General features: G+C 43.6%; 1 protein-coding gene across 5 annotated transcripts in view; it reads left to right on the top strand.

The window, feature by feature from the left end:
• The window catches only part of GLRA2 (glycine receptor alpha 2), a 139,127-nt gene that overhangs the window by 73,420 nt on the left and 53,449 nt on the right, over window positions 1-12,258 (top strand). The window lies entirely within an intron of this gene.

Below are 12,258 nucleotides of genomic sequence, written 5' to 3'. Positions count from 1 at the left end.
AAGAAGCCTTCCAAAATCTGAATGATTTAAAGATAGAAACAGAGCAAATTTAAACAAGGAGCCTTCTGCTACACTTTCCACAAAACAACAAACTGGCTGATACTGAGGTTCGAGTGTGTCCTGCTCTACAATGGAACAAAAAGGGAGGAAATTTCTAGTCTTCCTTCACTATTCCACTAAAAATTGTGGCTTTATTTCTAAAGCATTGCCAGTTCCTAATGAACAGCCTCTTGGAAAAGCCTCTAGGTCAGATCTGTGGCACAAAGAAGCTGGTGTGGCCATTCCTGTGTGACAAAATTGCTGTACGGGTTGACTCATCCATTTGACATTGCCTAGAAGGGAAAAGCTGAAAGTTGAGGTGGTGCAGCCAACGCTATCTCTATATACATGTATCTTTAGGTGCTTACACTAAAGCTCTGTCTTGTCATGAGACTGAGCACCACTGAGCTGCGCTTGGCTGGATGTGTTATTGTGCACAAAGCTGATGAAGATGGCAGGCGATTTTCTAGTTATTTCCAGTGTGCTCCCCCTATCTCTTCTACCTATCCCCACAGAAAATTGCTGACAGGTTTCCCTAATGTGAAAATGAAAAAGATAAAACACAACACACATATTTCAAGTATTTTGAAATTGTAAGCCCCAAAGGAAAATGCAGGTTCTTGAAACTTGCTGTTGTGGAATTGTGACATTTTGTAAGCGCTTGGGCTTGCTGCACCATGCAGACCTGGGCTAGGAGGGGATTTTACAGGCAGTTTAACACACTGCCTTTGCCTGCTGCACCTCCAGGGGTTGAAGAGTTTAGTGGATCATGGCTTATAAGCACCTGGTCCTTGGCTCTGAGTGACAGAGAAAAGGGTCAACTGTGTGTTCACTGTCAGTAGCTGCTTGTGAGAAGTGAATCCTGTCTGCCCTCCTGCTTGATTTTGATGTAAGTGGTGGAGACAGAGTGTGCTCCTGTTCAGACTATGCTCCCTGACTGCTCTTCATACACACGCTGACAGCACTACCTGAGTGCCAGTACCCCAGTCTGTGGTGCTGACCTGTGCTTCCAGTGCAGCAGAGCTAAGCATTGGACTACATTTGGGAAGAGAGCAGAAGACCTTTGAGGATGGCCACAGGAATTTCACTGTGCTTGGGCAAGCTTGGGAATGGCCAAACTGTTTAGACACACATGGACAGTTCCTGTGTTCCCGAGTTTGGGTGGCTTCTGTGTTCCCATCCCTCTGCATCTCAGTGCAAGGACTATAAAGTGGAACAAAGCTTTCTTGTAGCCCCGGAGGTCATTATCCACAAATGCAGTGTTTGAATGGGAAGGAATCAGCTGGGGGCTGGGAAAGGTTAAACAGCATCTCTTCACTGGTGGTCTTGGTAAAAATGTGATTAGAGGCTTCAGCATTGTGCTGGTTTAGGCCCTGCTGGGACCAGAGACCACGTTGCCGTTGCCCCTCCCCCACCCTCAGCCTTTTAGGCTGGCAGTGAGGCACAAACCCCGGGTTAAAATAAGAAGAAATTTAATACAACAGTGTGATAAGCAATCTGAACAAAAACAGTAGCAATGATTACAACAATAAACAGCAATAACAGTAAACAAGACAAAAGATATACAGAGAAATACCGCAATGGTTACAGACAGCTCGCTCGCGTGCTTCCCATCACCAAAGCCACAAAGGAAAAAAGCTCCCGTGCTGGACCTGATGTCATAATGGTATGAATTAAGCATGGTATGAATAACCCGGCCGGAGATCCCTTCCCGCTCTCTGCTGGGGAAACTTAACCCTATCCTAGCTGAACCAGGACAAGCATGTACTGCTGCTGGCCAAATATAGATTAAAAGGGATTTAAGATCTTCAGATCTCTTTTTGTCATAGAAATTACATGTTTTACAGGGTAAATATAATGGTTTGAAGTTGCACACACATATGCAACTGTGAATTAAAATTCTCAGAATGACATTTCTTATTGAAAGCAGATAAAATAATAATATAGGGAAAACTGCAGTTACTTCCACTTGTCAGAAGTCACCTTGCTGGTTCTGTTAGAATCTGTCCTGTCAGGTGCTGAGTATTCCTTCTTTGTCCAGATTCAGCCACATGTTTCATTTTGGAGCATGTGAACTGTGGAGCTGAAGTCTTGCAGTGCAGCCGGGCACTGACTCAAGGTTTCAGTGAATGTTTATCTGGAGACTATGTGCTGCTGCAGACTTTAGTTGACTCTCATCTGCTGCAGATAAGGGGGCTTCCTAGGGATGCTTCATCTGACAGGTTACCATAGCATCAGGCTTCCTCAGATGCCAAGGTAGCATTATGTTGTTTCACTTGTCTTAGCAGGAGCAAAGAAGTGATGGGCATATTATGCTGCATTTCTCAGTGTAGTCAACTGTAGTCTTGTATGAAACAGTCAGTACCCACAAATCATGGGTACTGTGCCATTGCCTAAGGGTAGAAATGGAGAGAGGAGGTTCTGCCATTAGTTGTGAATAAAGATGAGCCTAAAAATGACAGTGACGTTGATCAAAAGTGAACTTCAGTGAGCTGTTTGCCAGAAAATGTAAGGTCAGGTAAAGAAGCTACATTAGATTCTTAAAAGTTGCAGTTAGGGCATCTTCTCACACAGGTATTTTTTGTCAGGCTCACAGGAGCTGTGGGAAAAATCTCTCATGTGCAGGAGTTCAGTAAAAAAAATTAAAAAAGAGAATTCCTACCTGGCAGTAAATTTTCTGTGACCATAAGGTCACTGGAAAACAGAAATAAACATTGAAAATAGCCATATTTTGGGACTTCTTATATTCTACCCTAGATTCATGACCAATTACTAGTTTTAGAAAGATGATGTTTATATTCTTAGCAAATTGCTGATATTCCCTTTTTGTGATACAGCTGAATTGCCCAATAAAGGCAATGATTTCACATTGTATAAATGTCACTACTCCTTGTATGTTTCATATTAGGTCATCAAAATCTCATCATCCTCACTACCATATTTTTCTTCTCTTGAATTTCATTCTGATTTCAACACAGACCATCTTAAAACCCTCCAAAACAAATTTATAACAGCATATGATGTTTTGGATGTTCTTCTTTTGAGTATCCTAATGCATAAATCTGTGGGGCCAATAAGCCAACTTGAACACAGGATTTGCTAAAATGGCACAGAAGACTAGGATAAAATTCCAAAACCGCAAAACTACTTTCAAATTTCGCTTTCCAAGTGTTTGTTCTGGATTACTAAAAAAAAAATGTGTTCCATAACAAACGAAAAAATGAAAGATTAGAAGTGGAGAAGACTATTCTTCCTGTAAACAAGTAGCCATTTGTTCATTGTTTGCAGGCAGAGAAAGAAAGGGCACAAGTAGAGAGAAAGTCAGAAATTGCCCCAAAGAAGCTTTCATTCCTCTGTCATTCCTACCTATGAAGAAGGGCGAGAGACAACTTAAGAAAAGCAGATGCATTACCAGAAGCTCTAGCAGCACAGAAGTTTGGGGCAACTGCCTGAGCTGTTTCTGTGTAGAGCATTTGCTGTCCTGTAAGTCCTGCAAAGGTTGATATTTCTGGCTAGACCTAAAGCAGGAAGGATGTCTTGAAGTTTTCTAATTTTGTATCGGCACCTTTTAACCATCCTGTCATGAATTATTATGTATTCATTACCTTTGTGTCTTTCCTCATCAGGTTTGATAAGTTCATATGTATTTTAAAGTCCAAAATTAAGTTATCAATGGACTTGAGATTCTGCAGGATCACTATGATCACTATTTGAAAGATCTGTAGCTTTCATACTTCTGCTAGAAAACTACTCTGCATGTTAAATATTGATTTTTGACAGACTTTTCAATAGAAAAATACTCTCAATAATAACATTTACTCTTAATTTTTCATGGTCATAAAATCATAGAATATCTCAAGTTGGAAGGGACCCATAAAGTCATCCAGTCCAACTACCCGCTCCTCACAGGACTACCTAAAACTAAACCATAAGGACTAAGAGCACTGTCCAGACACTCCTTGAACTCTGACAGGTTTGGTGCTGTGATGACTTCCCTAGGGAGCCTGTTCCAGTGATCGACCACCTTCTCAGTGAAGAATCTTTTCCTAATGTCCAATCTGAACTTCCCTTGATGCAGCTTCATGACATTTCCTTGTGTCTTATTACTGGTCACTGGAGAGAGGAGATCATAATTTTCCTCTCTGCTGCCCACTTTGAGGAAGCTGTAGACTGCAGTGAGGTCAGTCACCCCTCAGCCTTCTCTTCTCCAAGCTGAACAGGCTAAGTGATCTCGGCCACTCCTCATAAATCTTGCCCTTACGGACTTTCACCATCTTGGTCACCCTCCTCTGGACACACTCTGATAGTTTAATGTCCTTGTTATATTGAGGTGCCCAACACTGCACACACTACTTGAGGTGGGGCCACACCAGTGCAATGTAGAGTGAGTCACCTCTCTTGGATGGCTTAGTTATGCTGTGCTTGGTGCACCCCAGGACATGGTTGGCCCTTTTGGCTGCCAGGGCAAGCCAATCCTCCAGATCTCTTTTTATGGATCTGGTCTCAGAATCACAGAATCATTCAAGTCGGAAAAGACCCTTGGGATCACTGAGTCCAACCATCAGCCCTACTCTACAAGTTCTCCCCTACACCATATCCCCCAATATCTCATCTAAACGACCCTTAAACACATCCAGGGATGGTGACTCCACCACCTCCCTGGGCAGCCTATTCCACTGTCTGACCAATCTTTCTGTGAAAAATTTTTTTCCTAATGTCCAGTCTGAACCTCCCCTGTTGGAGTTTGAAGCCAGTCCCCCTTGTTCTGTCACTAATCACCTGTCAGGAGAGACCAGCACCAACCTCTCTACAATGTCCTTTCAGGTAGCTGTAGAGAGTGATGAGGTCTCCCCTCAGCCTTCTCTTCCTCAGACTGAACAGTCCCAGCTCCTTCAATCATTCCTCATAGGATCTGTTCTCCAGGCTCATTGCCCTTCTCTGCACTCGTTCCAGCACCTCAATATCTCTCTTGTATTGAGGTGCCCAAAACTGGACACAATACTCCAGGTTCTGGCCTCACCAGTGCAGAGTACAGGGGGACTATCCCCTCCATGCTTCTGCTGGTCACACTATTTCTAATACAAGCCAGGATGCCATTGGCTTTCTTGGCCACCTGGGCACACTGCTGGCTCATGTTCACCTGCTTGTCAATTAGAACCTCCAGATCCTTCTCCTCCAGACAGCTCTCCAGCCACACTTCCCCAAGCCTGTAGCACTGCTGGGGGTTGTTGTGGCCCAAGTGCAGGACCTGGCATTTGGCCTTGTTGAAGCTCATCCTGTTGATGTTGGCCCACTGATCCAAGTATCTCTGTAGAGCCTCCCTATCCTCATGCAGATTGACACTCCCACTTAACTTGGTGTCATCTGTGAATTTACTGATGATACACTCATATACACTCATGTCCTCATCCAGATCATCAGTAAAGATGTTGAACAGAAATGGTCTCAACACTGAGCCCTGAGGAACACCACTTGTGACTGTCCAGCAGCTGGATTTAGCTCCATTGAACACCACTCTCTGGGACAGTCCATCCAGCCAGTGCTTGATCCAGCAGACCGTTCACTCATCCAGGCCATGGGCAGCCAGTTTTTTCTATGAGAATTCTATGGGGAACTGTGTCAAATGCTTTCCAAAAATCCAGGTAGACAATATCCACAGCTTTTCCCTTGTCCAATAGTCGGGTCATCTTGTCATAGAAGATCAGGTTTGTCAGGCAGGACCTCCCTTTCATAAACCCCTGCTGGCTGGGCCTGATTCCCTGGTTGTCCATTATATGACTTTTAATGGCACTCGAGGTGACCTGCTCCATGACCTTCCCTGGCACCGAGGTCAGACTGACAGGTCTATAGCTTCCTGGATCCTCCTTTCTGCCTTTCTTGTGGATGGGTGTCACATTTGCCACCCTCCAGTTCAATGGGACCTGCCTAGTTAGCCATGGCTTCAGGTAAATCATGGACAGCGTCTTGGGGAGCACATCTGCCAGCTCTTTGAGCACCCTTGGCTGTAACCCATCTGGTCCCACAGACTTGTGTGCATCCAAGTGGTGTAACAGGTCTCTGACCACCTCCTCTTCAACTGTGCTGACCTCAATCTGCTTCCCCTCCCCATCTCCCAGCTCAAGAGGCTGGGTGTCCAGGGAACAGCCAGTTCCACTGCTAAAGACTGAGGTAAAGTAGGCATTGAGCACCTCAGCCTTTTCCTCATCCTTTGTTCCCATGTTTCCCTCTGCATCCAGTAAAGCATGGAGATTTTCCCTAATCCTCCTTCTGTTGCTAATGAATTTATAGAAACATATTTTATTATCTTTAACAGCTGTGAGCTCTAGCTGCACTTTGTCTCTCCTAATGTTCTCCTTGCATAGCTTCACTATATCTTTATAGTCTTCATGAGACACCTGGCCCCTCTTCCAAAGGTCATAGATTCTCCTTTTGTTCTTGAGATCCAGCCAAAGGTCCCTGTTTAGCCAGGCCAGTCCCCTTGTTTTTCGGCACGTGGGAACAGCCTGCTCCTGTGCCTTTAAGACTTCTCTCTTGAAGTATGTCCAGCCTTCTTGGACCCCCATTTCCTTCAAGGCAGCCTCCCAAGAGATTTTGTTAATCAGTCTTTTGAACAGGTCAAAGTTTGCTCTCTGGAAGTCTAAGGTGGCAGTTTTACTAATCCCTCTCTTTGTTTCTCGAAGGATTGAAAATTAAATCATCTCATGATCACTGCACCCTAGATGGCCTCCAACCTTTACTTCCCCACAAGCTCTTCCCTGTTCACAAGCAGCAGGTCCAGGAGGCACCTTCCCTGCTCAGCTCACTCACCAGCTGTGTGAGGAAGTTATCCTCCACACATTCCAGGAACATGCTGGATTGTTCCCTCTCTGCTGTGTTGTGTTCCCAGCAGATACCCAGGAGGTTAAAGTCCCCCACAAGAACAATGGCAAGTGATCATGAGATTTCTCCGAACTATTTATAGAAAGCGTCATCGACCCCATCGCTTTGACTGGGGGTTCTATAGCAGACTCCTACAGCAATATCTGCTTTATTGGCCCTTAACCTAATCCACACACTCTCAACCCTGTTATCACTATACTTGATTTCTGAGCTCTCATAGCATTCTCTTACATACAGGGCCACTCCACCAACTCTCCTTCCCTGTCTATCCCTCCTGAATAGCTTGTAGCCATCAATTGCGGCACTCCAGTTGTGTGAGGCATCCCACCACGTTTCTGTGATAGCTACTATGTCATAGTTCTCATGCTGCATCATGGTCTCAAGCTCCCCTGTTTGTTGCTCATACTGCATGCATTGGTATAGATGCACTCGAGATGAGCTAACGAATCCAACACCTTTTTGTGGGTGTGGGCCCCATTTCCTACCAGACCCTTCTCAGGTACTACCACGGTTTCTAAACATCTATCCCTTCTCTGAAATGAACTGGCAGAGGGAGAGCCCTCACTAGCCCACCATCCTTCAAGCCTTGGCATGCTTCCCTTGAGCTTGTTCCTAACAGGCCCAGTTATCTCCCCGTCCCCCCTCATATCTAGTTTAAAGCCCTGTCAATAAGCCCTACTAACTCCTGCCCCAGAACTCCTGTCTCTATCCTATTGACCTCCAATTTGTATGTACAACCAAGGTTGTCTCATTCCAGGTGGAAAACCCAACACTTTCTCTCATTAAATTTTATATGGTTGGTGATTGCCAGGCTTTCTAGTCTACCTAGATCTCTCTGTAAGGTCTTTTTACTCTTGAGGGAGTCCACAGCTCCTCCTAGTTTAGTATTATTGGCAACTTACTTAATGTACATTTGATTCCTGTATCCAGACAATTTATAAAAACATTAAAGAGCACTGGCCTTAAAACTGAGCCCTGGGGAACCCCACAGGTAGACTGGCCGCCAGCCTGATGTAACCCCATTTAATATAACACTTTGAGCCTGACCCCTCAGCCAATTGCTCACCCAATGTATTATGGATTTGTCTAGCTGTGTGCTGGACAATTTTTCCAGAAGGATACTGTGAGAGACAGTATGAAAAGCTTTGCTAAAATCCAAAAAAAGCCTACATCTGCTGGCTTCCTTAATGAAGCAAGCTTTCCAAACCCAGGTCGATTATTAATGTGGCAGATAGAGCTTTGTACTTTGTTCTTTATATATGGAAGTGTCTTCAGAGTCCAAACCCATAGCAGTGTGAAAGACCTACCAAAAAATGCAGTAAGTCATAAATGACTGTGATAGTAGCAGTGATAGCCCAATTATATCTGTCAGGGAGCAGCATAAGCCAAGCTGCTCCATGAGGGAGAGCAATCTAGGGGCCAAGGGCATCTACAGCACAAACCAGGCCAGGGCACTGACCCACAGGATCTTGGTAGGGCTGGATTGGTGACAGTGATGTGATGCACTGACAGTCCCAGATGAGGTGAGGTGATGATCAAGGGCTGGGGTGCACCAGAAGGAGGGACAGGACTGGAGGCAGGGAGGAGAGATCCTAGGGGACCAGGGTTGATCCAGGAAGCCCAGGCAGCCAGTGAGGACAGTGGCGGCCAGGCAGGTGATAGCTGACTATAACACATAACCAAGGTCCATGCAGGACACCTGGCTGGGCACAGCCTATATATGACACAGCCCAAACTAGCATACTCCTGGGCCCACGGATAGAGTGAGCTTGGCTGGGGGCTCAAGTGAGACTGGTCAGGGCAACCAAGCCTTGCTGAAGACCCCAGGGTCCTGACAATATCTTAATTTTCCCTATCACATCTGCTAGTATCCTTGTTTAACAAGAGGCTTTGCGTAACACTCTCAGAAAAATGGGCCAACATGCAGATGTAATTGAACTTTAGAAGGCAATGCTTTATTTGAACTTTTCTGCAGTAATGAAGGCTAAGTTACAAGTGTATATGAACAGTGGATTAAGCCTTTGCCTCCTTAGAGTCACTAAGAAAGGTTTGTCACAGTTTGGTGCTATGGTCTCTAACTGATTAAACAACATCTTCCTAATCTGTGTTCTGAAATCTAAAAAAAAAAAATAAAAAAAAATCCATTGAAAGGATAATGGATACAATGTTAATTGCAGTATGACTATATTTGCTACAATTACACCAAGAAGACTTATCATTCAAATGAGGCATGTATGACTGCAGAGTCATGATATCATGCACATACTGTGCATATCAAGGCCCAAGCAACTGAATAATAATTGTCATTTTTCTGCCCATATCTTTCTGTCCTTCCATTTCCTTGTGCAAAATGTTATGTGTGTATACCAGGTCTTTCAGTGTCCAGAATGAATCATTAGAGCAGAAAAATACCAATGTAGTTTTTCTTTCTGTAGCAAAATACTCCGTATCTAGGAATAAACTGTATGACAATGAATGCAACATCTGAGGAAGTATTGTGTTTCAAAATGTTATATATAAGTATATGTGTGGGAGGTGGCTTTGAAATTTAGACTACTCCAGCAGAACAAAAAAGTCTGAGTAATGTTTTCTGCATTCATACTATTTTTTTTTTCCTTTCTTTGTTTACATTGTTTTTCATTGCAGGGAAATTAGTACTGACTTCCATCTTGGTGTGCAAAACTGATTAGGTTCTACCCCTGGAACTATTTAAATTAGTTGTGCTGGGAGCCTGAAATACAATGCTGTTAAAAGCAGGAGAAAATTCTCAAGGCCTCATGTCCTAAGTTAATGATGAGTCCTGTCAAACTAAAGCATATCCAGCCTTTTTAGTCCAGAAAAATACACCAGCTTTCAGTTTCAGCAAACATTTGCCATTTGAACAAACTTATTTTGGTCATTAGGATTTTTTGAAGCAAAAATTAGAGAGCAGCAAGGTTCTTTTCAAAATGCAAAATCAATGGAAGAAATGACATTAGCATGTGGAACTGCAGTCTGGTTCATACGACTGTATTAAACATTTTTGCAATAAAAAGCTATCAGCCTGGAACAGCTCGGCTTTCTAAGCTGATAACATTTTAGTGAGAAAATAACTTTAATAATCCCCCTGAACATCATATGCATGCACAAATTATTAGATTAGGCTGTCCTAGTTATTTGGTTATTATAAGGCTTCTGCAGGAATCACACCCAAGCCACAGGAAAACAACGATTAAAAAACCCCAAAGCCTAAATATAGCATAATTACCACAGAGAAATCGGTGATTAAACAATAATATTTGAAATAAACGGCAGTCTTGAAAGGGTTTTCCAAACTGTGTTTTAATCATGTTTGTCTCTGTTAAGCCTTGAAGATAAACAGACAAACCAATATAAGACATGGGAACTTCCTATCAGAGGCTGTTCGCAGCAAGAAAGAGGACAGAATGAGTCAGGAAACCCCATGTCTTTGTAGTTTCTGAATTGAACCCCAAGTTAATTTAATTGGGTTTTTCTTCCCTATATTTCTAGCTTTCCCTTCATCCCTTCTTTGAATGCCTGACCTGGCTTTTCAGATTGATTTGGCTAGCAGGTATTCTTTATCTTAGTTGCCTCTTCAGTGGATGGAAATTGATACTTCCAGAAAGACAATTCATCCCTATGGCCAATCAACATCTAAAGTAGATGTGATAAAGTCTACCCTGGAGCTGCCTATCTGTTCAGAGAGTGAGCTGAATCCTCCCTTATTGTTCACATAGCTGAGGACTGTTTCTCTGACAGCAGCAGTACCATTATTTCAGATTGGACAGGGAGCGAATAACTTACCAACAAGATAAGGTGCTTCTTCATCCTAGCCAGTGGCTGATAATATACCAGAGGCATCTAAGGCATAGCTCCTTTTCTCCTCTTGCTTGCTACAAAATTCATGAATCTTGCTTTCCTTTCTGAGCAGCAGAACATCTCCCATCTGAGCTTTACAGCCCCCTTGACTTTCCAGTCCTGCTCTTGGCCTGTTGTAGATATTGTGGGAGGTAGAAGAGATGCACTGATATCCTCTCAGGCTTGGGAAGGCATTTAAGGTGTATTTCCCTCTTCCTTGGTGAGTGTTGGTACCACAAACCTTCTAATGGAAAGGTTGGCATGATTTTGTTTTCATATTCCTGCAGCTACCAAGGCATTTTTTTAAAGCACCTGAGGCTGTCAGTGTGTGCTTGTTGGACTCTGAAGAAATTCCTGTGCACAGTCCCTCTATGTTCTCATTGTAACGCCTGAATCATGTTTGGACCCAGGTTGGAGCTAGATATGTCCCTGCACATAGAAGGAGATATTCTGGGCATGAGCAGAACTCAGCTGCCCAAAAAATGTTGAAGTTAAACAATGAAGGCCTACTGAACTTAAGTTATCTTCAGAGTTAAGTAGCAGCTGAGCAAGGGCAGAGTGTTTGGACTGAAGCACCCAGATCTTTTATGCATCTGTAATCAAAGGGATATTGAACAGAGAGGAAAGATCAATTAAAGAATTAAACGCTCCCCTCCAGATAATTGTTATTCCTTTATACAGCCATTGGACAGAAAGAAAAGGCTAAATACTTACGAGAGCTGGGTTGTTAAGGCCAAGAGGGGAACACTGCTTGAGTTGAGTTGAAAGAAAGAACAGAGTATGATAGAGTAACTGACTTCATAGGCTGTTGGACCTAATGGAGTCATGAGAACTCACCTGCCCTGTAAAAGGGGGTCATTTTTCTCAGGAATGAGATTGTGAGGTTTTATTGTAGCAATGGAAAATCAGTGTCAATGCACCTGCTGCATTGCAACATTGCAACAGTGCCAACGGTAACACTGACTTGTAGCCTTCCTGAAGACTATATTGAGGAGTACTCACAAAGTAACAGTCTTCAGATGAGAATGCAAAATGCTCCCCAAGAGCTCAGCAGATCCTCTGTGGAGACCAAGGGTTGCTGTCAAACATGCTGGGCAGCTCTAAAGATATGAAGAAGCCTTTGGCTTAGGGTGCTGTGTGCACCCCTTTCTCTGGGAAAAAAAAAAAAAAAAAAAAGAGTAATTAATATCAACTGGATGGCAATGATGGATTTTGATGGGATGTGCATTAAAGGGATATCTCAAGCATGTTTATTTGAGATTCAGGTCCTGCTTGCGGCTTTTTCTGTGCCCTTCTGCAGTTAGTTGGCAGCTAGGGATGTTAAACAGATGTGGGTTTGTTAGAAACAGGAGGTTATGGAGGCTCTTTTCCTTTCTCCCCTCCCACATTAGCAGCACTTAATGTAATGTTTGTGCCTATAACATGTCCTGTGGGAGTAGGGCTGAATGGCTGTGCCCCCCTTCCTCCTTGCTGCCCCCACAT

Source organism: Athene noctua, chromosome 1 (genome assembly GCF_965140245.1).
Source record: "Athene noctua chromosome 1, bAthNoc1.hap1.1, whole genome shotgun sequence".
Lineage (NCBI taxonomy): Eukaryota > Metazoa > Chordata > Aves > Strigiformes > Strigidae > Athene > Athene noctua.
This window is presented reverse-complemented; position numbering and strand designations above follow the sequence as displayed.